Source organism: Bombina bombina, chromosome 3 (genome assembly GCF_027579735.1).
Source record: "Bombina bombina isolate aBomBom1 chromosome 3, aBomBom1.pri, whole genome shotgun sequence".
NCBI lineage: Eukaryota > Metazoa > Chordata > Amphibia > Anura > Bombinatoridae > Bombina > Bombina bombina.
The window spans coordinates 634,347,097-634,373,014 of record NC_069501.1 but is presented as its reverse complement, the minus strand read 5'-3'; the positions used below and the strand labels follow the sequence as shown (position 1 = coordinate 634,373,014).

Sequence of the window (25,918 nt, the reverse complement as noted above, 5' to 3'; positions counted from 1 at the left end):
TAAATTGTGTTTTCTCTTGTAAGGTGTATCCAGTCCACGGATCATCCATTACTTGTGGGATACCAATACCAAAGCTAAAGTACACGGATGAAGGGAGGGACAAGGCAAGAACTTAAATGGAAGGAACCACTGCCCGTAAAACCTCTCTCCCAAATATAGCCTCCAAAGAAGCAAAAGTATCAAATTTGTAAAATTTTGAAAAAATATGAAGCGGAGACCAAGTCGTCGCCTTGCAAATCTGATCAAAAGAAGCCTCATTTTTAAAGGCCCAAGTGGAAGCCACAGCTCTAGTGGAATGAGCTGTAATCCTTTCAGGAGGCTGCTGTCTAGCAGTCTCATAGGCTAAGCGGATTAAGCTTCTTAGTCAAAAAGAAAAAGAGGTTGCCGAAGCCTTTTGACCTCTCCTCTGTCCAAACAAAGCAGATGTTTGACGAAAATCTTTAGTAGCTTGTAAGTAAAACTTTAAAGCACGGACCACGTCCAGATTGTGTAACACAAGGATGGAACAACAATCTCTTGATTGATATTCTTGTTAGATACCACCTTAGGTAAGAACCCAGGTTTGGTACGCAGGACTACCTTATCCGTATGAAAAATCAGATAAGGAGAATCACATTGTAAGGCAGATAGCTCAGAGACTCTACGAGCCGAGGAAATAGCTACCAAAAAAGAACTTTCCAAGATAAAAGCTTGATATCTATGGAATGAAGAGGTTCAAACGGAACTCCTTGAAGAACCTTAAGAACCAAGTTTAAGCTCCATGGTGGAGCAACAGGTTTAAACACAGGCTTGATTCTAACTAAAGCCTGACAAAATGCCTGAACGTCTGGAACCTTCTTGGAGAAAAGATAATATCCTAGCAATCCTGACCTTACTCCATGAGTAACCCTTGGATTCACACCAATAAAGATATCTACGCCATACCTTAGGGTAAATTTTCCTGGTGACAGGCTTTCGTGCCTGTCTTAAGGTATCAATAACTGACTCGGAGAAGCCACGCTTTGATAAAATCAAGCGTTCAATCTCCAGGCAGTCAGCCTCAGAGAAATTATATTTGGATGGTTGAAAGGAAAGTAGAAGGTCCTGTTTCAGAGGCAGAGACCATGGTGGAAAGGATGACATGTCCACTAGATCTGCATACCAGGTCCTGCGTGGCCACGCAGGTGCTATCAGAATCACAATGCTCTCTCCTGCTTGATCTTGGCAATCAGTCGAGGGAGCAGAGGAAACAGTGGAAACACATAAGTCAGGTTGAAAGACCAGGGCGCTGCTAGAGCATCTATCAGTGTCGCCTTGGGATCCCTGGACCTGGATCCGTAACACGGAAGCTTGGCGTTCTGGCGAGACGCCATGAGATCCAGTTCTGGTTTGCCCAACAATGAATCAGTTGTGCAAATACCTCCGGATGGAGTATCAGTGTCGCCTTGGGATCCCTGGACCTGGATCCGTAACACGGAAGCTTGGCGTTCTGGCGAGACGCCATGAGATCCAGTTCTGGTTTGCCCAACAATGAATCAGTTGTGCAAATACCTCCGGATGGAGTTCCCACTCTCCCGGATGAAAAGTCTGACGACTTAGAAAATCCGCCTCCCAGTGCTCTAGACCTGGGATATGGATAGCTGATAGGTGGCAAGAGTGAATCTCTGCCCAGCGAATTATTTTTGAAACTTCTAACATCTCTAGGGAACTTCTCGTTCCCCCTTGATGGTTGATGTAAGCTACAGTCATGATGTTGTCCGACTGAAATCTGATGTACCTCAGAGTTGCTAACTGAGGCCAAGCCTGAAGAGCCTTGAATATCGCTCTTAGTTCCAGAATATTTAATGGAAGGAGAGACTCCTCCTGAGTCCATGATCCCTGAGCCTTCAGGGAGTTCCAGACTGCACCCCAACCTAGAAGGCTGGCATCTGTCGTAACAATTGTCCAATCTGGCCTGCGAAAGGTCATACCTTTGGGCAGATGGACCCGAGATAGCCACCAGAGAAGAGAATCCTTGGTCTCTTGGTCCAGATTCAGTTGAGGGGACAAATCTGTATAATCCCAGTTCCACTGACTGAGCATGCATAGTTGCAGCGGTCTGAGATGTAAGCGTGCAAACGGCACTATGTCCATTGCCGCTACCATTAAGCCGATTACTTCCATACACTGAACCACCGAAGGTCGCGGAATGGAATGAAGAACCCGGCAGGAATTTAGAAGCTTTGATAACCTGGACTCCGTCAGGTGAATTTTCATTTCTACAGAATCTATCAGAGTCCCTAGAAAGGAAACTCTTGTGAGTGGGGATAGAGAACTCTTTTCCTCGTTCACTTTCCACCAATGCGACCACAGAAATGCCAGTACTACGTCCGTATGAGACTTGGCAATTTGGAAGTTTGACGCCTGTATCAGGATGTCGTCTAAATAAGGGGCTACTGCTATGCCCCGCGGCCTTAAGACCGCCATAAGCGACCCTAGAACCTTTGTAAAGATTCTTGGGGTTGTAGCTAATCCCAAGGGAAGAGCTACAACTGGTAATGCCTGTCTTGAAAGGCAAACCTGAGAAACCGATGATGATCTTTGTGTATCGGAATGTGAAGATAAGCATCCTTTAGATCCACTGTAGTCATATATTGACCCTCCTGGATCAGTGGTAGGATGGTACGAATAGTTTCCATCTTGAACGACGGAACTTTGAGGAATTTGTTTAAGATCTTTAGATCCAAAATTGGTCTGAAGGTTCCCTCTTTTTTGGGAACCACAAATAGATTTGAGTAAAAACCCTGTCCCTGTTCCTCCTTTGGAACTGGATGGATCACTCCCATAACTAGGAGGTCTCGTACACAGTGTAAGAATGCCTCTCTCTTTATCTGGTGTGCAGATAATTGTGAAAGGTGAAATTTCCCTTTTGGCGGGGAAGCTTTGAAGTCCAGAAGATATCCCTGGGATATAATTTCCAACGCCCAGGGATCCTGAACATCTCTTGCCCACGCCTGGGCGAAGAGTGAAAGTCTGCCCCCTACTAGATCTGTTCCCGGATAGGGGGCCGTTCCTTCATGCTGTCTTAGAGGCAGCAGCAGGCTTTTTTACCTGCTTACCTTTTTTCCAGGTCAGGTTTGGTCTCCAGACCGTCTTGGATTGAGCAAAAGTTCCCTCTTATTTATTATTAGAGGAAGTTGATGCCGCACCTGCCTTGAAGTTTTGAAAGGCACGAAAATTAGACTGTTTCGCCCTAGATTTGGACCTGTCCTGAGGAGGGGCATGACCTTTTCCTCCAGTGATATCAGCAATAATCTCCCTCAACCAGGCCCGAATAGGGTCTGCCCCTTGAAGGGAATGATAAGTAGCTTAGATTTTGAAGTCACGTCAGCTGACCATGATCTAAGCCATAGCGCTCTGCGCGCCTGTATAGCAAAACCAGAATTCTTAGCCGTTAGTTTAGTCAAATGAACAATGGCATCAGAATAAAAGAATTGGCTAGCTTAAGTGCTCTAAGTTTGCCAAGTATGTCATCCAATGGAGTCGCTACCTGTAAAGCCTATTCCAGAGACTCAAACCAGTACGCCGCAGCAGCAGTAACAGGGGCAATGCATGCAAGGGGCTATAGGATAAAACCTTGTTGAATAAATATTTTCTTAAGGTAACCTCTAATTTTTTTTATTTTTATTTTTTTTATTGAGGTTCAGTTCAAAACATAGAGACAAATGCCTTTCCATACAATCAATATACAAAAAATAATACAGTAATAAGTTATGAAAGCTTAATACATGGAACATAGCTATATGGCATTGATTAAATTAACACAATAAACATCATGTTTGCTCTATTTAATGGTGCGTCTTCTAAACGGTATCAGAGGCCACTTTTGGACCTCACAGTAGGGAATGAAGCTACAGAAGACAGCTATGAATAGTAGGGGACCACTTTTGGGACCCCACTGGTGAACCTCTATTTTAAAGATTTTATAGAATAGATTTATAAAACAAGTTTTCATGTGCAAGTAGTATGGGCTCTGACTGAGACAAAGGATAAAAAAAGAAAAAAAAACACTATAATCTTCTATAAAGATTGTCTAGAGACCCTTATAAACAGTGATACATGTCGAATTAATCAACACTTGAAACGTTTGTAGGGATTTTATAAAATTGAAGTAGCAAAAATTTAAGGAACTGTGGGGATTAGGGATAGAAAGCATAAACTGAGATTAAATAAAGCCTGGTGGCGCAACCGGTATATATTAAACACCTCAATATTGTTTATAGATCACTTTTTGGACGTCTAGGCATGTGATTTCACTAGCAAGGCAAGATTGGGAGTCTAAGTGTTCCTTTACCCTTAGTGGCAAAGTATAGCAAATGCCTAAAATAAATACGTAAATTAACCCTCTAACTCATATGAATGTATTACAAGTGGAAGATAGAATTGGCATCTGCTTAACCTAACTGTTTAGATTTAAGTATAAGGGGCCCCTATGCCTTGGCCGCAGGCACTAGGACCATCAATAACAGAGCTTAACATGACTAATAATAGATGCAGCAATATAACTGAGGGCAACCATGTCATAAATAACTTTCAAGAGGATAGGCACTATCTTCAGGAATTGCTAGATAAAATATTGAGGAAATACTAAGAAAACAGAAAGTCTCCTCATAACTCGCAGTGTTAGTAAGGTCTTCAGAAAAGATCTTAGAAAAGCTAAACACTTAAACTGGTTGTAGGGGGTTAAAATAAGGGGATATGCTTGCTGTGGGTATAATTACAGCTGATGGAGGCATATCACAACAGAAAGCTAGGCATAGGTTAATACAGTATGACACATTTAACACTCAACATACCCAAAGAAAAAAACTTAAACCCACATCCATTCACAGATTATTATTTTTTTTTTAAAGAAGCTATGAGCTAGGCTAAATGTAAAATAAAATATGAAGCTTCCATTGCAGCCAAAACAAAGCAAAGAAAAATAAAGTATAAATGATTGTCACCATTCGTGAAGAAATAATTCTCAATGTCCCCAAAGGCTCTAGCCCACTCCCACCTTCAGGCCCTTTGAGACAAGATGGCTGCCACTAGAGGTGAAATATAGTGGATGTAGGTAAAAGTAATAGGGCAACTGGCTCCATGCAGTTAAGTCGAAAGTCCGGGACAAAACTACCTGCAGGCGCTGCACTCCTATCTGCACTGTTAGCGTGTCGGGAGCAATAGAAGCCATGGGAAAAGAGTTGTCAGCGTACATTCCCTGCAGGGGCCTATCTCCGGGAGTCGGTATCAGCAAGGTAGAGTCCGCCGCTGCTTGGGACCAGGGGCTGTATCCCTCCATGGCCTCCACAGCTGGGTCGGTGAGTAGTTTAGCCTTACGATTCTCTGGGATGTTAGCGCTGCACTGGAGAGACCGTTCCTCACCGTCTGAAGTACTGATGGTGCTTTTTCCCACAGCGGCCGGCTGGTCAGCTGAGTTACGCCCAATTTTCATCTCCTTAGTCAGGGTGTGTTTGTCATTTCCAGGGACGATTACGTCCATTGTGTGCTGGTGAGGGTCAGCAATGGTGATCTGATCCGAGAGTTTTTCCATCATAGGCCCTCGTTCAGGAGACAGGTCATAGGTAGTTGATGCTATAACTGGTGATTGCGACCTCCGGGTAAGGAAGCCACATTCCACTCTTAGAGCGTTCCATTCTTCTTGGAATATGGCACTAAGACTCTTAAAGTGTGCAACAAGCAGCCTTTCCACTTCCTGCAGCTGCAGCCCAGCAGACTCCATTGCAGCAAGTTCAGTGTTTAATTGCTGTGTGAAGTTTTTCTCCGTTTAATGCCTCCGGCAACTTATGAGTCCAAGTAACAATCTCAGCTTGTCCGTATAGCAATCTCAATTTTCTGTCCCCACAGTTCCAATTATTTCAGTTTCCAGAACTGCTCTACCCGGATAACCGGGGGGGGGGGTGTCAGAGAGAGTATAATATGGCCGCCGCCTTCCCTCTAACGGTCCAGACTTGGGCTTCTGATGAGGCAAATCTGTGTAAAGTGGCACCAAACAATAGAGCAATATGCCATAGGTCATAATATGCAGACTAATTATGCAGATGGGTCAAACAGCCTCCGATTATCGGCGGATTATACTGGTGGTATGCAGAGCTCCAAGTATTGCAGCCGTTCATGGCTGCCGCCCGGACACGCCCCCAACCTCTAATTTTTTATCCATTGGATCTAAAAAAAAAAGCACAACTGTCCTCGACAGGGATAGTAGTATGCTTTACTAGAGTAGAAACTGCTCCCTCCACCTTAGGGACTGTCTGCCATAAGTCCCGTGTGGTGGCGTCTATTGGAAAACATTTTTCTAAAAATAGGAGGGGAAGAGAACGGCACACCTGGTCTATCCCATTCCTTATTAATAATTTCTGTAAACCTTTTAGGTATTTGGAAAAACATCAGTACACACCGGCACTGCAAAGTATTTATCCAGTCTACACAATTTCTCTGGCACTGCAATGGTATCACAGTCATTCAGAGCAGCTAAAACCTCCCTAAGCAACACGCGGAGGTGTTCAAGTTTAAATTTAAATGTAGAAATATTAGAATCAGGTATCTTTCCTGAGTCATTAACATCACCCACTGACTGAAGCTCTATTTCCTCAGCTTCTGCATATTGTGAGGCAGTATCAGACATGGTTCTTAAAGTGTCAGTATGCTCTGCATTTTGTCTCACCCCAGAGCTATCTCGCTTACCTCTAAGTTCAGGTAGTCTGGCTAATACCGCTGACAGTGTATTATCCATGACTGCCGCCATGTCTTGTAAAGTAAACGCTATGGGCGCCCTAGATGTACTTGGCGCCATTTGAGCATGAGTCCCTTAAGCGGGAGTCAAAGGGTCTGACACGTGGGGAAAGTTAGTCAGCATAACTTCCCCCTCGTCAGATTCCTCTGGTGATAAATTTTTTAAAGACAGAAAATGATCTTTATTGCATAAAATTAAATCAGTACATTTGGTACACATTCTAAGAGGGGGTTCCACCATGGCTTTTAAACATAATAAACAAGGAGTTTCTTCTATGTTAGACATATTTATACAGAATAGCAATGAGACTAGCAAGCTTGGAAAACACTTTAAATCAAGTTAACAAGCAAATATAAAAAACGGTACTGTGCCTTTAAGAGAAACAAATTTTGTCAGAATTTGAAAAACAGTGAAAAAATGCAGTAAATCAAACGAAATTTTTACAGTGTGTATAATAGGCTAACAGAGCATTGCACCCACTTGCAAATGGATGATTAACCCCTTAGTTCAAAAAACGGATCAAAAAAACGAAATAGACGTTTTTTAACAGTCACAACCAACTGCCACAGCAAGCTGTGGCCCTACCTTCCCCAATAAACGACTTTGGAAAGCCTTTGGGCCCTTTAGAGATGTCCTATAGCATTCAGAGGGCCTTTGAGGAAAGCTGGATGTCACAGTTTGTAATTTTAACTGCACCAACTGTAACTTTTATACTACAACAGTGGAAATTGTTTCTAGTCAAAATTTAAGCCAGCCATGTGGAAAAAAGTAGGCACCAATAAAGTTTTATCACCAAAACATATATAAAAACGATTAAACATGCCAGCAAACGTTTTATATTGTAAATATCATAAGGGTATTACCCCTGGGAGTAAGCATGATACCAGTCGTTATTAAATCACTGTATTCAGGCTTAACTTACATTAATCCGGTATCAGCAGCATTTTCTAGTGTTTTCCATCTCTAGAAAAAATTATAACTGCACATACCTGATAGCAGAATAAACTGCACGCCATTCTCTCGCTGAAGTTACCTCATCTGTGTAATCCCCTCAGACATACAGGGAGTGCAGAATTATTAGGCAAATGAGTATTTTGACCACATCATCCTCTTTATTCATGTTGTCTTACTCCAAGCTGTATAGGCTCGAAAGCCTACTACCAATTAAGCATATTAGGTGATGTGCATCTCTGTAATGAGAAGGGGTGTGGTCTAATGACATCAACACTCTATATCAGGTGTGCATAATTATTAGGCAACTTCCTTTCCTTTGGCAAAATGGGTCAAAAGAAGGACTTGACAGGCTCAGAAAAGTCAAAAATAGTGAGATATCTTGCAGAGGGATGCAGCACTCTTAAAATTGCAAAGCTTCTGAAGCGTGATCATCGAACAATCAAGCGTTTCATTCAAAATAGTCAACAGGGTCGCAAGAAGCGTGTGGAAAAACCAAGGCACAAAATAACTGCCCATGAACTGAGAAAAGTCAAGCGTGCAGCTGCCAAGATGCCACTTGCCACCAGTTTGGCCATATTTCAGAGCTGCAACATCACTGGAGTGCCCAAAAGCACAAGGTGTGCAATACTCAGAGACATGGCCAAGGTAAGAAAGGCTGAAAGACGACCACCACTGAACAAGACACACAAGCTGAAACGTCAAGACTGGGCCAAGAAATATCTCAAGACTGATTTTTCTAAGGTTTAATGGACTGATGAAATGAGAGTGAGTCTTGATGGGCCAGATGGATGGGCCAGTGGCTGGATTGGTAAAGGGCAGAGAGCTCCAGTCCGACTCAGACGCCAGCAAGGTGGAGGTGGAGTACTGGTTTGGGCTGGTATCATCAAAGATGAGCTTGTGGGGCCTTTTCGGGTTGAGGATGGAGTCAAGCTCAACTCCCAGTCCTACTGCCAGTTTCTGGAAGACACCTTCTTCAAGCAGTGGTACAGGAAGAAGTCTGCATCCTTCAAGAAAAACATGATTTTCATGCAGGACAATGCTCCATCACACGCGTCCAAGTACTCCACAGCGTGGCTGGCAAGAAAGGGTATAAAAGAAGAAAATCTAATGACATGGCCTCCTTGTTCACCTGATCTGAACCCCATTGAGAACCTGTGGTCCATCATCAAATGTGAGATTTACAAGGAGGGAAAACAGTACACCTCTCTGAACAGTGTCTGGGAGGCAGTGGTTGCTGCTGCACGCAATGTTGATGGTGAACAGATCAAAACACTGACAGAATCCATGGATAGCAGGCTTTTGAGTGTCCTTGCAAAGAAAGGTGGCTATATTGGTCACTGATTTGTTTTTGTTTTGTTTTTGAATGTCAGAAATGTATATTTGTGAATGTTGAGATGTTATATTGGTTTCACTGGTAAAAATAAATAATTGAAATGGGTATATATTTGTTTTTTGTTAAGTTGCCTAATAATTATGCACAGTAATAGTCACCTGCACACACAGATATCCCCCTAAAATAGCTAAAACTAAAAACAAACTAAAAACTACTTCCAAAAATATTCAGCTTTGATATTAATTAGTTTTTTGGGTTCATTGAGAACATGGTTGTTGTTCAATAATAAAATTAATCCTCAAAAATACAACTTGCCTAATAATTCTGCACTCCCTGTATGTGAGAATAGCAATGGATCTTAGTTACAACCTGCTAAGATCATAGAAACCTCAGGCAGATTCGTCTTCTATTTACTGCCTGAGATAAAATAGCACAACTCCGGTACTATTTAAAAATAACAAACTTTTGATTGAAGAAAATTAACTAGCTATATTTAACCACTCTCTCCTACAACGTCCTTGCTTGTTGAGAGTTGCAAGAGAATGACTGGCTATGACAGTTAGGGGAGGAGCTATATTACAGCTCTGATGTGGGTGTCCTCTTGCAACTTCCTGTTGGGAATGAGAATATCCCACAAGTAATGGATGATCCGTGGACTGGATACACCTTACAAGAGAAATGAAGATTGTCTTTAGATTATTGGATACTTTTTGGATCCTTGTGCAGTGAAATAAATGTCTGGGTAAGAAGAAGTAAGAGATTGAAATTTCTTTTTTTAGGTATGTTTTTTACATTTAAAATCTGTCTTTTTAAGTCATGATGAGGCAGAAATGCATACCTAGAATGTAACATTTCTTGAATGATTCAGATAGAGCAGGGTTCTTCAAACTTTTTTTCCCAAAACCCAGTTCCATGATACCATATACCTTCCTGACCCTATTTTTAAACTTGGGGGCCGAATTATCAAGTTCCAAATTGAGCTTGATACCCCTGTTTTCGTGCGAGCCTTTAAGCTTGCCGGAAACAGCAGTTATGAAGCAGTGGTCTAAAGACCGCTGCTCCATAACTCGTCCGCCTGCTCTGAGGCTGTGGACATCAATCCGCCCAATCCTATAAGATCAGGCTGATTGACACCGCCTGCTAACGGCCAATTGGCCGCGAATCTGCAGGGCGCGGCATTGCACAAGCAGTTCACAAGAACTGCCTGTGCAATGATAAATGACGACAGCGTATGCTGTCGGCATTTATCGATGTGCGGCGGACATGATACGCTACATCGTATCATGTCCGTTCACACTTTCATAAATCGGCCCCTTGGTCTGAAAATTTCTGAAGTAATATACAAGATAGCTGCAATTTTTGGCAAAGTGACTAAAATGTGTGTGTTTTATTGCTGATTGTAGTCAAACTTGAAAATGTTGTAAAAGGTAATAAAACACATTCTCATACTACAAACACCACACACACTCTTACACAACACACACACACACTCATATAACACACAGACACACACACTCTCATACAACACACAAACACTACACACTCTCATACAACACACAGACGCACACCATACATGCTCTCATACAACACACACAGACACCACACACTCTCATACAACACACACTACACACACACTCTCATACAACACACACAGACACCACACACTCATACAACATACACACTACACACACACTCTCATACAACACACACTCTCATACAACACACACAAACACCACACACCATAGACTTTTATACAACACACACACACCGCACAAGCTCTCATTCAACATACACCATACACTTTTATACAACACACACACACTCTCCTACAACTTACACACTACACACCACACACTCTCATACACCACACACACTCTCCTACAATACATAAACAAGTCGCAACCCAGTAAACATGGTGTCGTGACTCAGTAATGGGTCCCAACCCATACTTTGAAGAACCCTGAGATACAGCGTGCAATTTTAAACTACTTTCCAAAGTATTTCTATTGTCAAATTGACTTTCTTCTCTTGGTATCCTTTATTGAAGAGTAAATCTAAGTAGGCTGATAGGATCTTAGAAGTGTGGACGTGTCTCTAGCAGTCTATGGCAGCAGTGTTTGATACTATGTCCCCTATTTATCAAGGTCTGGCGGACCTGATCCGACAGTGCGGATCAGGTCCGCCAGACCTCGCTGAATACGGCGAGCAATACGCTTGCTGTATTCAGCATTGCATCAGCAGCTCACAAGAGCTGCTGGTGCAACGCCGCCCCCTGCAGACTTGCGGCCAATGGGCCGCCAGCAGGGGGGTGTCAATCAACCCGATCGTACTCGATCGGGTTGATTTCCGGTGATGTCTGTCCGCCTACTCAGAGCAGGTGGAAAGGTTATAGAGCAGCGGTCTTTGTGACCGCTGCTTCATAACTGCTGTTTCTGGCGAGCCTGCAGGCTCGCCAGAAACACGGGGCATCAAGTTCCAGTTGGAGCTTGATAAATATGCCCCTATGTGTAACATTACTATAAACATATGTTGCAAACACTACTGCCAGATGGCTAAAGGCACATGCATGCTCCTGAGTTTACCTAGAGAACTAAGCAAAACTGAAAATAAAAGTAAATTGGAAAGTTGCTAAATCCAATCCATATAAGTTTAAATTTGACTTTAATGTCATTTTTCTGGTTTCTAAAAGATAAATAAAATATTAAACACTGGTATATTTGACACAGTCTTGACTAGAATGTATAAATGGGGAATATATTGTGTATTCAAGCACTTCAGTCAACAACATCATTAACTAAGCTTCTCAATTTGAAAGTAAATAAAGGCATCTGGGTCTGTAGCTCAGCAATGTTTGCATACTTAAATCTCATACATAGATGAATTTGCAGTGGGCCACATTTGCATATTAATGAAGAGCTAATTGCTCTTTGCATCAGCTGACTTTACTACTGTTCATACAAAAATGATCTTTGCTCCAGGAGATAAGAAACCAGATAATATTTAATGTAAAACTAAGGGTCAATAGATAACTTATTATGGGTACTAGAAATATATTCTGTCTATATCCTTATTTGGGGCATTATTGATGAGTATTGCTATAATTTTGTTCTACTGCCACAAACCTTTTCATATAACCAAACTATTAAAAGTGAAAAACAGTCAGAAGGAAATTACAGAATTTAACCGCAAAGTGTATGGGATTTTTTTGGTAGAAATAAAATAATTTTCAAGATATGTGAATAATGATTCTAAAGTCACCAATATGAAATGTAAACAGCTGTATGTTAATAAAGTTAAAGGGACAAAAAGATAACGTCTATGGTTCAGATAAAACATGGTACCTTTTGTTAAATAGCAAATCTAGGTATGATTAGGAGCTGTAATGCTTTACTGAGATCTAGCTGCATGTGTCTCTTGTCAGTGGCTCACCAGATATGGTCAGCTGAGTCTTAGTAGTACATTGCTGCTCTTGAGCTGACTTAGTAAACACCTTGGAAAAATAGTGTAGGGAGCGCATGCGAGGGGAACGTCCTAAGGGAGGGGCTGCTGGGGGAGAAAAATAGGAAGGCTAGGTGTGCCGAGTGGGGGTTGTTTAAGAAAGAATAAGAGGAAAAGGTTGTTGGGGCCAACGAGTGGCCACTGGTCAGGAGAAAGGACAGGGGAGGGGCAGAGCAAAGGGGATATAAGGAGGGGGCCAGGAAGTGGTCACTAACCTTTTTTTCTCTGTTTTATAGCAGAGCAGTTTTTCTTTGTTGCAGAAATGGCTCAAAGGAACAGGGTAATTGATAAGAAATTGAGAAAGAACTTTTTAATGCTGAAGTCTCAATCATTGCTAAATTGCTAGCTGGTAACATATAAATAGGTTTCTTTATAGCAATAGCATAGCTGAAGCTGTGATTTAAAGGTGTATTTTTAGGTATTTAAATTAATATTAAATATATAAGTGTATCCTATATAATAATTAGACTAGCATTAGTAAATTTATCACTGTAGAAAAGTTTTTTTTGGATTTTATACTCATAAGTTAATTTTTAGTTACTGGTAAATGTTTTAGAAATTGTATTGTGGCTAGATCTGACTTATTAAGGCTGTACTGGTCGATACATTGAATTGTTAATAAGGTATAAATTGCTATGGTTGATTATTTAAGTCATATAAGACTATTTTGGTTAGATAGCTATATTATACCTATTAGGTTAGGTTTGGGTATTTGCTAGCTAAACGTTGTTAAATAAGCCATATTCCGAATGGGTTAATGTTACTGGCTAATTATAAATTGTTCTATCTAGTAACACTAAATTGTGATATTTGATCGTTAATTCATTTTGATTTAAAGTTAATTCCTAATAATATTGTGACCATATCCAGGATACAGACGATTTAATTGAATATAAATTAATCTAAATATTTCTATACCTTGCTTTATATTATAATTTTAATATGGTAATAATCAATTAATATATATCTGGTCATATTCAATATTCTATTTACTGCATAAATATAATCACTGTGTTTATAAAAAATAACCTGTTCAGAAATTAAGAAATATTTTAAGTTGGGATTAAATATTAATATTTGATAATAATCTTATTGTCATTAATTGCTAAATATCTCAATAGTGTTATTTTGGAGTGCGCTACTGAGATTATGTAACATTTTCTGGGGTGCACTGCTAAGATTCTACTATATGAATTGGAGGTATTGCCTATGAAAATTGTATTGTTATTAATATTTATAATCCATAAATAATCTCATTAGGAGGGCACTCCTAAACTGTACTAATATTTATTGAATACACAGCTGAGATATTCTAACAAACAAAATATCTAATGAAGGGGAGAGAACGCTAAACTTTTGTGTCGGTCTTTATTATTATTAAATAAAGAAAATAAATCGGGAGAAGGGAACGTTATAAATTAATGGGAGTGCAGGGAATGGAAAACTAAAGTTTAAATTCCTTAGTACAGTGTACTGACAGAATACCAAGAACAGCTTAAGGAATTTACTTTGTTAGCGGAGGGAAGTAAGGAGTGGTTTGTTGTTTTAAGCTTGGGCATTGTTTAGAAGATAGGTAACCAGATAAGGAGTGGGGGGAGTAAACCAGGTTTACAGTTTCAGCTGGTCATGCTTCTCCTGGATTGATTAATTAATATGTGTGATGTCACTAGGAGGAGGGGTTGCATAGGGGATATAAGATGATGAACACCATGCTATGGCAGAAAAATAATTTTGTCTTTACGATAAGAGGTGTGTTAGAGGGAATTCCAGTAAATATAGGAATGTGTGTAGATATTGTAACAGAAGTCACCCTGGTGTGGATTGTAAAATGGGCAATGTGAATGGGCCCAGGTATTCCTTTCGAGGGCAGGATAATACCAGCAGTGGAGTTGGATTGGGGGTTGGCCAAAACACAGCTGAAAATAGATAGGTTGTTACAGGAATTACAGACATATGAGAAGATAGAGGATAGAAAATTTCTAGAGCATGGTTTGTCTGAGGGTTTTTGTGGTACCAGTTCAATTTGAGGTGAAAGGGGCAGGTAAAAGCGAGAAATTTAAAGTCAGCCATAGAGTTCCCAGAGCTGCTGCAAGAGAAATTGGACAAGGAGGTAAAATTAGGGAGGATAGCAGGCCCATTTAAAGAAAAACTGATTGCGGATTTAGTAGTTTCTCCCTTAGGCGTAGTCCCAAAGAAGGAGCAGGGCAAGTACAGGATGATCCAACACCTATCGTACCCTAGGGGAGGGCAGTAAATGATGCAATAACTAAAAATGATTCATCGGTTGAATACCAGTCTTTTGACAGGGCAGTGCATATGGTGCGTGCCTTGGTTAAGGGAGCTTTGTTATAAAAAATTGACATAGTATCAGCATTTCAGTTATTGCCCCTTAATCCAGAGAGTTTTAAGTTAATGAGTTGCAAGTTCAATGGTAACTATTATGTTGATAAAAGTTTACCCATGGGGTGTTCAATGTTTGAAAAATTTAGCTCTTCTTTGCATTAGTTAAGCGTTAAGAAGTCTGGTATGGACAATGTTGTTCACTATTTAGATTAATTTTTGTTGATGGGATTAGCTGGATCTAACGATTGTGAAAAGTTAAAGGTGAATTTGTTGGGAATGTTGGAATTCTTAGGGGTACCGGTAGCTAAGGAGAAGACAGAGGGGCCTTGTACCAGGCTAGCCTTTTTAGGTATAGTCATAGACTCTATGAAGGGCCAATGTGAGTTAACAATGGAGAAGGGGAAAAAGGCCAGAGATCTGATAAGGGAAATTGTAGGGAGGAGAAAAATATCGCTCAGGAGGGGGGCTGGGGGAAGGTATAAAGGGCAGGTGAGACAGAAAGCAAGGATCACTAACTTTTTTTCTTTTTACTGAACTTTGTACGTAAAGTCATACCAGTAGGGAGAATTTTTAAAAGGCATTTGTAGCTAAGCACGAAGGGCGCAAAAAGACCAGAACACATGATTAGGGTGTCAGGGGAGATAAGTGTGGATTTGAAAGTATGGGACAATTTCTTGCAAGAATTCAACGGGGTTAGGATATGGCAGGAGGTGTCAGCGGTAGAGCTTGAACTGTATACTGACGCAGTGGGCAGTTTAGCCTTTGGGGCATATTTCCAGGGGAGATGGTGTGCAGGAGAGTGGCTGGAGAGGTGGAAGGAGACGGAGTAGGTTAAGAACCTAGTACTACTGGGGCTATTCCCCATAGTGGTGGCCATTGAATTATGGGGAAAGATGTTATCAAATAGAAGAATAATCTGCTGGTCAGATAATAAGGGTGTTGTGGATGTGAGCAACCAATTATCAGCGTCATCGCTGCCTGTGATTAGGTACTTTAGATATTATGTACTAAAGTGTTTAAGATTTAACATCTGTTTCAAGTCTAAGCATATTCTGGGTTAAACAAATGTGGTTGCTGATGCGCTATCCCATTTTAAATGGGAAAGGTTTAGGGCGTTAGCCCCCAATGCCAGACAGAAAGGTGAATGTTGCCCTATCCTTCTTTGGCAGATTGGCAACGGATAGAAGGAATCAAAAAGCTGGTCAAGAAATCTTTGGCACCAAGTACCTGGGCAGTTTACAGGAAATAGTAGGGACGGTGGTGCGAGTTTAAGAAGGGGACAAAAGTGGGGGAGGAAGAACATTTTTTAAAATGGTTGTTGATACAAAAAAGAGAGGGAGTAAGAAAAGGGCGTTTGGGTTCAGCATTAGCATCAATATCATATTGTTTGCAGCTATACGGGGGAATAGATTGGTCTAAGAAGTTTATAGTGAAAAAGATTGCAAGGGCAAGCCAGGGATTGTGGGTTCAAGTCCCATCTGGGGTGCCATCAGTATTAGCGGGGATATCATATTGTGCGCAGCTGTACGGGGGAATAAATTGGACTAAGAAGTTCATAGTGAAAAAGATTGTGAGGGCATGGGGGAGAGATGAGGAGAAGGGAACAGATAAAAGGGAACCAATAACAGAAGACAGGTCAGAAAAAATGCCATAAAAACAAAAAAAAGTAGGGGCATTGGCAGGGGTTTGTACAAGCCAGGATGAGGCGCTAATTTTCAGGACGGCTTTCATAGTGGCATTCCACGGAGCAATGAGGATAGGGGAGCCGTTACCAAAAAACAGGAAGTTAGGAAAAGGGGGGGTAGAAACAGGGTATGTGAGATGCGGGGAGGAAGCAGTGCTGATATTTGTAAGACGATCCAAGACAGACACAGAGGGAAAAGGGGCATGGCTGAATATGGCAGGGTCAGGAGGAACACTGTGCCCGGTGCCTAGTGTAAAAAGTTATCTAGCAACACAGAGGGACAGGGGTCGCACATTCCTGCGTAATGCGGACGGGTCAGAGGTAACAATTTTTCAATTCAAGAGCGTACTGCAGAAGGTAGTGAAGAAACTAGGTTGGGGGAGTTCATACTTTGCGCCACACTCTTTTAGAATAGGGGCAGCAACCGCCGCTGCAAATAGAGATTGTTCAGGGGAACAGATTAAAAAACTGGGGAGATGGAAATCCGCAGCGTATAAGTCATACATTAGGATGCAAAAAGATTAAGGCGGGAGGGGTTTAGGTACGGTTGTTGTTGTTTGGATGGAGTGCGACGAGGAGTGATAAAAGCACCGGTTAATAGTTACTAACGGTTGAAAAATTTGTTTTATTTCAGGCAAAGCATTAAGGGTGTGGATCGTAGGACATTGCTACGTTTATTGGGCGCAGGCTAGGGCGGCAGCGTACGCGCAAGGGTTGCATTTATGTTTCTCACACAAAGAAGTTAGCATCAGATGGATAGGCAAAAGAGGTATGATGTGGGACGAGTTAGTGCCAACAATACAGCAGGCAAGGCTAAGATGGGGATGTCCTGATGCCCTGATTATACACCTAAGGGGGAATGACATAGGAGCGTACACGCTCAGAGAGCTAGAAGAGAAAGTGACAGGAGGAATGAGATGGTTAAAGGTAGCATGGCCATCGGTGAAAGTAATATGGTCCAACATAGTGTCAAGAATATACTGGAGGAACTCGAATACAAGCAAAGCGGGATATAGATCAAGGAGAAAGGTGAACCAGATAGCAGCGAAGGTAATGAGGGAGATAGGGGGCAGAGTGATAGAGCACCCACTGATAGCGAAAAAGGAGGAGCTATTCAGACGAGATGGAGTACATTTGACGGATGAAGGAAATGACCAACTGCTGGTGGACATCAAAGGGATGTGCCAAGAGTTGGTAAAGGTAAGGAAAGGTCACGGAAGGTGTAAATGTGTTGGCCGAAAGAGGGGCTCTTTTGGTGGCGGTGAAGTTTGGGTCCGGCACATGGGCGGGGCAGAAAGGGGGTGGGAGGATCCCGCGGCATACTCAGCCCTGAGGGGTGATCCAGTGGTCTATCTAGGGGACGGGCTGTGCCGTGGGGTTCTTCTTTCTTCCCCTGCCCTGCCAGGGGGGGGGGGGTATTTGTGGTCCACCCCCCTTAGGCGTGGGTCCCAAAATTCTTGGTTAATGCAGTGGCATTGTTTGGTGTTTAAATTTGATTTATGGCTGAATTTTGCAATACAAAGCTTAAAGGTGGGAAAATTAATTTAATTTAATAAATCGTGACCTTTCCACATTTCGCCATAGCAACTGTGTCCGTGTGTTTATTTTTAGATAAGATTTAGATAAGTTAAAGTTGGGATACGTGTTTGAATTGGGGTTATGGGAATTGGTCAAAGGAATGCAGCCTCCTGACCTTATTATAAATCACTTCTGTTGTGTTTGCTATCGAATAACATCACCCAAGTCTAAACATTTTTAAAACAAATTTGGATACTGTTTGCTGCAAATGTTTTTCAACAACAAAACTACCCACCACCACCAAGCCCACAGAATTTTTTTTTGCCAACCAGGTGGCTTTATGAAGAAGCAGGGTGTGGGCTGTGTAATATTATAACATGCTATGCTGTTTGTAAAAGGGACATAATGCCCAAAAAAATTATTTCACGATTCAGATAGTGTATATAATTTTTAAACAACTTTCAATTTTACTTCTATTATCAAATTTTCTTTGTTTTCTTGTTATCCTTTGTTGAAAAGCAGGGACGTAAGTTCAGGAGTGTGCGCGTGTCTGCAGCACTATTTGGCAGCAGTTTTGCAACAATGTTATAGATTAGCAAGGGCACTAGATGTGCACACTACCTATCTAGATATCTCTTTAATAAAGAATAACAAGAGAACAAAGCAAATTTGATAATAGAAGTAAAAAAATAAACTTTTTTAAAATTGTATTCTCTATCTGAATCATGAAAGAAAAAAAAACATAATTTATGCTTATCTGATAAATTTATTTCTCTTGTGGTGTATCCAGTCCACGGATCATTCCATTACTTGTGGGAGTCTACTCCTTCCCAACAGGAAGCTGCAAGAGAGGATCACCCACAGCAGGAGCTGTCTATAAGCTCCTCCCCTAACTGCAACTACCAGCATATTCGACGAGACAAGCATGAGAAAGGAGAAACTATAGGGTGCGAGTGGTGACTGTAGTTTAAAAAATATAAAAAACACCTGCCTTAAAAAGACAGGGCGGGCCCGGTGGACTGGATACACCACAAGAGAAATAAATTATCAGGTAAGCATAAATTATGTTTTCTCTTGTAAGGTGTATCCAGTCCACGGATCATCCATTACTTGTGGGATACCAATACCAAAGCTATAGGACACGTATGAAGGGAGGGACAAGGCAGGCGCTTAAACGGAAGGCACCACTGCCTGCAAGACCTTTCTCCCAAAAATAGCCTCCGAAGAAGCAAAAGTATCAAATTTATAGAACTTTGAAAAAGTATGAAGCGAAGACCAAGTCGCCTCCTTACAAATCTGTTCAACAGAAGCTTCATTTTTAAAAGCCCATGTGGAAGCTACCGCTCTAGTAGAATGAGCTGTAATCCTTTCAGGAGACTGCTGGCCAGCAGTCTCATAAACTTAGCAAAAAAGAAAGAGAGGTTGCCGAAGCCTTTTGGCCTCTCCTCTGTCCAGAGTAGACAACAAACAATGCAGATGTTTGACGAAAATCTTTAGTAGCTTGTAAATAAAACTTTAAAGCACGAACCACGTCAAGATTGTGTAAAAGACGTTCCTTCTTTGAAGAAGGATTAGGACACAGTGACGGTACAACAATCTCCTGACTGATATTTTTATTAGATACCACCTTAGGTAAAAAAAACAGGATTGGTAACGTAACACTACCTAATAGCCATGAAAAATTAGATAAGGGGAATCAACATTGTAAAGGCAGATAACTCCGAAACTCTTCGAGCGAGGAGATAGCTACTAAAACAGAACCTTCCAGAGTAAGAGCTTAATATCTATGGAATGCAAAGGTTCAAACGGGACCCCTTGAAGAACCTTAAGAACCTAAATTTAAAACTCCAAGGGCGGAGCAAACAGGTTTAAACACAGGCTTGATTCTGACTAAAGCCTGACAAAACGCTCTGCACGTCTGGAACCTCAGCCAGACGTTTGTGCAAAAGAATAGACAGAGCAGAAAATCTGTCCTTTTAAGGAACTAGCTGACAAACCCCTTCTCCAATCCTCTTGGAGAAAAGATAATATCCTAAAGAATCCTGACCTTACTCCATGAGTAACCTTGGATTCAACACCAATGAAGATATTTACACCATATCTTATGAATAGATTTTCCTGGTGACAGGCTTTCCGCGCCCTGTATTAAGTATCAATGACCGACTCGGAGAAACCACGCTTTAATAAAATCAAGCATTCAATCTCCAAGCAGTCAGTCGGCAGAGAAGATTAGATTTGGATGGTTGAAAGGACCCCTGAAGTAGAAGGTCCTGCCTCTGAGAAATTTGTTTAGGATCTTGAGATCTAAGATTGGTCTGAAGGTTCCCTCTTACTTGGGAACCACAAAGAGAATTTGAATAAAGCCTTGCCCCTGTTCCATCCTTTGGAACTGGGGTGGATCACTCTCTCATAACTAGGAGGGTCTTGAACACAATGTAAGAATGCCTCTCTCTTTATTCTGGTGTGCAGATAATTGTGAGAGGTGAAATCTTCCTTTTGGGGAAGAAGCTTTGAAGTCCAGAAGATAACCCTGGGGACACAATTTCCAACGCCCAGGGATCCTGGACATCTTTTGCCCAAGCCTGGGCGAAGAGAGAAAGTCTGGCCCCCTACTAGATCTGTTACCGGATCGGGGGCTGATCTTTCATGCTGTCTTAGAGGCAGCAGCAGGCTTCTTGGCCTGCTTACCTTTGTTCCAGGCCTGGTTAGGTCTCCAGACCGGCTTGGACTGGGCAAAATTTCCCTCTTGTTTTGCATTAGAGGGAGTTGATGCCGCGCTCGTCTTAAAGTTTCGAAAGGAACGAAAATTAGTTTGTTTGGACCTTAATTTATTAGACCTATCCTGAGGAAGGGCATGACCTTTTCCTCCAGTAATATCAGAAATTATCTCCTTCAGTCCAGGCCCGAATAGGGTCTGCCCCTTGAAGGGAATGTTGAGAAGCTTAGACTTTGAAGTAACGTCAGCTGACCAGGATTTAAGCCATAGTGCCCTACGCGCCTGTATAGCAAAACCTGAGTTCTTAGCCGTTAGTTTGGTTAAATGAACAACGGCGTCAGAAACAAATGAATTGGCTAGCTTAAGCGCTTTAAGCTTGTCAAGTATATCATCCAATGGAGTTGCTACCTGTAAGGCCTCTTCCAGAGACTCAAACCAGAAGGCCGCAGCAGCAGTGACCGGGGCAATGCATGCAAGAGGCTGGAGAATAAAACCTTGTTGAATAAACATTTTCTTAAGGTAACCCTCTAACTTTTTATCCATTGGATCTAGGAAAGCACAACTGCCCTTGACGGGAATAGTTGTACGCTTAGCTAGGGTAGAAACTGCTCCCTCCACCTTAGGGACCATTTGCCATAAGTCCCGTGTAGCGGCATCTATTGGAAACATTTTCTTAAAAATAGGAGGGGGAGAGAACGGTACACCTGGTCTATCCCATTCCTTAGTAATAATTTCTTAAAACCTTTTAGGTATTGGAAAAACATCAGTGTAAACAGGCACTGCATAGTATTTATCCAATCTACACAATTTCTCTGGCACTATAATGGTGTCACAATCATCCAGAGTAGCTAAGACCTCCCTGAGCAACACGCGGAGGTGTTCAAGCTTAAATTTAAATGTAGACATATCAGAATCAGGTTGAAGCATCTTCCCTGAGTCAGAAAAATCACCCACAGAAAGAAGCTCTCCTGCCTCAGCTTCTGCATATTGTGAGGGGATATCAGACATAGCTACTAAAACGTCAGAGAGCTCTGTATTTTTGTAAGTCCCTTGTAACCCTGGTAGTTTGGACAATACCGCTGTAAGGGTATGATCCATAACTGCCGCCATGTCTTGTAAAGTAAACGCCATGGGCGCGCTAGATGTACTTGGCGCCACTTGAGCGGGAGTCCCTTGAGCGGGAGTCAAAGGTTCTGACACGTGGGGCAAGTTAGTCGGCATAACTTCCCCCTTGTCAATTTCCTCTGGTGATAAATCTTTTAAAGACAGAATATGATCTTTATAACTTAAAGTAAAATCAGTGCATATGGTACACATTCTAAGAGGGGGTTCCACAATGGCTTCTAAATATAATGAACAAGGAGTTTCCTCTATGTCAGACATGTTTAAACAGACTAGCAATGAGACCAGCAAGCTTGGAAAACACTTTGATAAATGTAAACAAGCAAAAAATAAAAACGGTACTGTGCCTTTAAGAGAAACAAATTTTGTCAGAAATTGAAAAACAGTGATAAAAAGCAGTAAATCTTATGAAATTTTTACAGTGTGTATAATAGACTAACAGAGCATTGCACCAACTTGCAAATGGATGATTAACCCTTTAGTTTCAAAACCGGATCAAAAAAACGATATAAACATTTTTTAACAGTCACTGCTGTGGCCCTACCTGCCCATACAACGACTTTTGAAGGAACAAAAACCCTTTGTAGAGGTCCTAAGTGTTCAGGGGACTCCTTCAGGGAAGCTGGAAGTCTCAAGCTGCAAAAACTACTGCATGATTTAGGCCTGAAATTAGGCCCCTCCCAACCTGTACTCACAGTGAGAGGGCCATAAATAACTATCCCTAGGCAAAATCTAGCCAGCCATGTGGAAAAAACTGGGCCCCAATAAGGTTTTATCACCAATATGTAAAAAAAATGTTTCCAGCAAACGTTATCTTATTTTCAGTAATGTGAGAAAGTAATAAGAATATTACCTTTTACAGCAAGCATGATACTAGTCGTTATTAAATCACTGTAATCAGGCTTACCTTAAATAAATCCGGTATTAACAGCATTTTCTAGCATATTCATTTCTCTAGAAAAATTTAAACTGCACATACCTCATAGCAGGAGACCCTGCACGCCATCCCCCCAGCTGAAGTTACCTCATCTCTTCAGTTATGTGTGAGAACAGCAATGGATCTTAGTTACAACCTGCTAAGATCATCAAAAACCACAGGCAGACTCTTCTTCAACTTTCTGCCTGAGGCTAAAACAGTACAACTCCGGTACCATTTGAAAATAATAAACTTTTGATTGAAGATAAACTACATAAATTCACCACATCTCTCTAGCTACTTCCTATCTTGTCGAGAGCTGCAAGAGAATGACTGGTAGTGGCAGTTAGGGGAGGAGCTATATAGATAGCTCTGCTGTGGGTGATCCTCTTGCAGCTTCCTGTTGGGAAGGAGAATATCCCACAAGTAATGGATGATCCGTGGACTGGATACACCTTACAAGAGAAATCTGAGTTTCATGTCCTTTTAAGCTATCAAAAGCACAAACTAATTGCATAATATAACATAAACTGATTTAATGATAATTAGTGCAAAAACATTGAAAAAATTATATTAGCTATTTTTTCTTAATATTGACATTAAAGGGATATGAAACATGATTCAGACAGAGCATGTAATTTTAAACAACTTTACTATTTACTTCTATTAGCTGATTTTTTTTTTTTTCTTGGTGTATAGTTACTTTGTTGAAGAAAAACATAATTTATGCTTACCTGATAAATTTATTTCTCTTGTAGTGTATCCAGTCCACGGATCATCCATTACTTGTGGGATATTCTCCTTCCCAACAGGAAGTTGCAAGAGGATCACCCACAGCAGAGGCTGCTATAAAGCTCCTCCCCTAACTGCCATACTCCAGTCATTCGACCGAAACAAGCCGAGAAAGGAGAAACCATAGGGGCAGTGGTGACTGAAGTTTAATTAAAATTTGAGACCTGCCTTAAAAGGACAGGGCGGGGCCCGTGGACTTGGATACACTACAAGAGAAATAAATTTATCAGGTAAGCATAAATTATGTTTTCTCTTGTTAAGTGTATCCAGTCCACGATCATCCATTACTTGTGGGATACCAATACCAAAGCTTAAGTACAACTGATGATGGGAGGGACAAGGGCAGGAACTTAAACCGGAAGGAACCACTGCCTGTAAGAACCTTTCTCTCCAAAATCAGCCTCCGAAGAAGCAAAAGTATCAAATTTGTAAAATTTTGAAATGGTATGAAGCGAAGACCAAGTCGCAGCCTTGCAAATCTTGTTCAACAGAGGCCTCATTTTTAAAGGCCCAGGTGGAAGCCACAGCTCTAGTAGAAGAGCTGTAGATTCTTTTTAGGGGGGCTGCTGTCCAGCAGTCTCATATGCTAAACGGATTATACTCCGAAGCCAAAAAGAAAGAGAGGTTGCCGAGGCCTTTTGACCTCTCCTCTGTCCAGAGTAAATAACAAACAGGTGAGATGTTTGGCGAAAATCTTTAGTAGCCTGCAAGTAAAACTTCAATGCACGGACTATGTCTAGATTATGCAAAAGACGTTCCTTCTTTGAAGAAGGATTAGGGCATAATGATGGAACAACAATCTCTTGATTGAAACCACCTTAGGTAAAAACCCAGGTTTTGTACTCAGAACTACTTTATCTGAATGAAAGATCAGATAAGGAGAATCACAATGTAAGGCAAATAACTCCGAGACTCTTCGAGCTGAGAAAATAGCCATCAGAAAAAGAACTTTCCATGATAGAAGTTTGATATCAATAGAATGAAGGGGTTCAAACGGAACCACTTGAAGAACTTTAAGAACCAAGTTTAAGCTCCATGGGGGAGCAACAGGTTTAAACACAGGCTTAATTCTAGACTAAAGCCTGACAAAATGCCTGTACGTCTGGAACTTCTGCCATGACGCTTGTGGTGAATAAGAATAGACAGAGCAGAAATCTTCCCTTTAAAGTACTGAGCTGATAGTCCCTTTGTCGAAACCCTCTTGGAGGAAGGACAATATCCTAGGATCCTAACCCTACCTCCCATGATTAATTCTTGGATTCACAACCAATGAAGATATTTACGCCAATTCTTGTGTAAAATTTTGCCTGGTGACAGGCTTTCGTGCCTGTATTAAGGTATCAATTACTGACTCGAGAAGCCACAGCTTTGATAGGATCAGCGTTCAATCTCCATGCAGTCAGTCTCAGAGAAGTAGATTCGGTGGGATTGTAAAGGACCTGTGTATTAGAAGGTCTTGTCTCAGAGGCAGAGTCCATGGTGGAAAGGTTGACATTGTCCACATAGGTCTGCATACCCAGGTCCTGCGTGGCCACGCAGGCGCTCATCAATATCACCGATGCTCTCCTCCTGTTTGATTTTGGCAATCATGAACGAGGGAGCAGAGGAAAACAGTGGAAACACATAGGCCAGGTTGAAGAACCAAGGCGCTGCTAAGCATCTATCAGTGCCGCTTCTGGGTCCCTGGACCTGGATCCGTAACAAGGAAGCTTGGCGTTCTGGCGAGACGCCATGAGATCCAGTTCTGGTTTGCCCCAACGGAGAACCAATTGAGCAAACACCTCCGGATGGAGTTCCCCACTCCCCCGGATGAAAAGTCTGACCGACTTAGAAAATCCGCACTCCCAGTTCTCTACCCCTGGGATATGGATCGCTGATAGGTGGCAAGAGTGAGTCTCTGCCCAGCGAATTATCTTGGGACTTCTGACATCGCTAGGGAACTCCTGGTCCCCCCTTGATGGATGATGTAAGCCACAGGTCGTGATGTTGTCCGAGCTGAAATCTGATGAACCTCAGTGTTGCTTAACTGAGGCCAAGCTAGAAGAGCATTGAATATTGCTCTTAACTCCAGAATATTTATTGGGAGGAGGTTTCTCCTCCTGAGTCCATGAACCCTGAGCCTTCAGGGGAGTTCCAGACTGCACCCCAACCTAGAAGGCTGGCATCTGTCGTTACAATGGTCCAATCTGGCCTGCGAAATGTCATACCTTTGGACAGATGGACCCGAGATAACCACCAGAGAAGAGAATCTCTGGTTTCCTGATCCAGATTTTAGTAGAGGGGACAAATCT

General features: G+C 41.7%; 1 protein-coding gene across 1 annotated transcript in view; it reads right to left on the bottom strand.

The window, feature by feature from the left end:
* LOC128651855 (uncharacterized) overlaps window positions 1-25,918 on the bottom strand; it is a 199,174-nt gene that overhangs the window by 86,132 nt on the left and 87,124 nt on the right. The gene's annotated exons all lie outside the window — the stretch shown is intronic.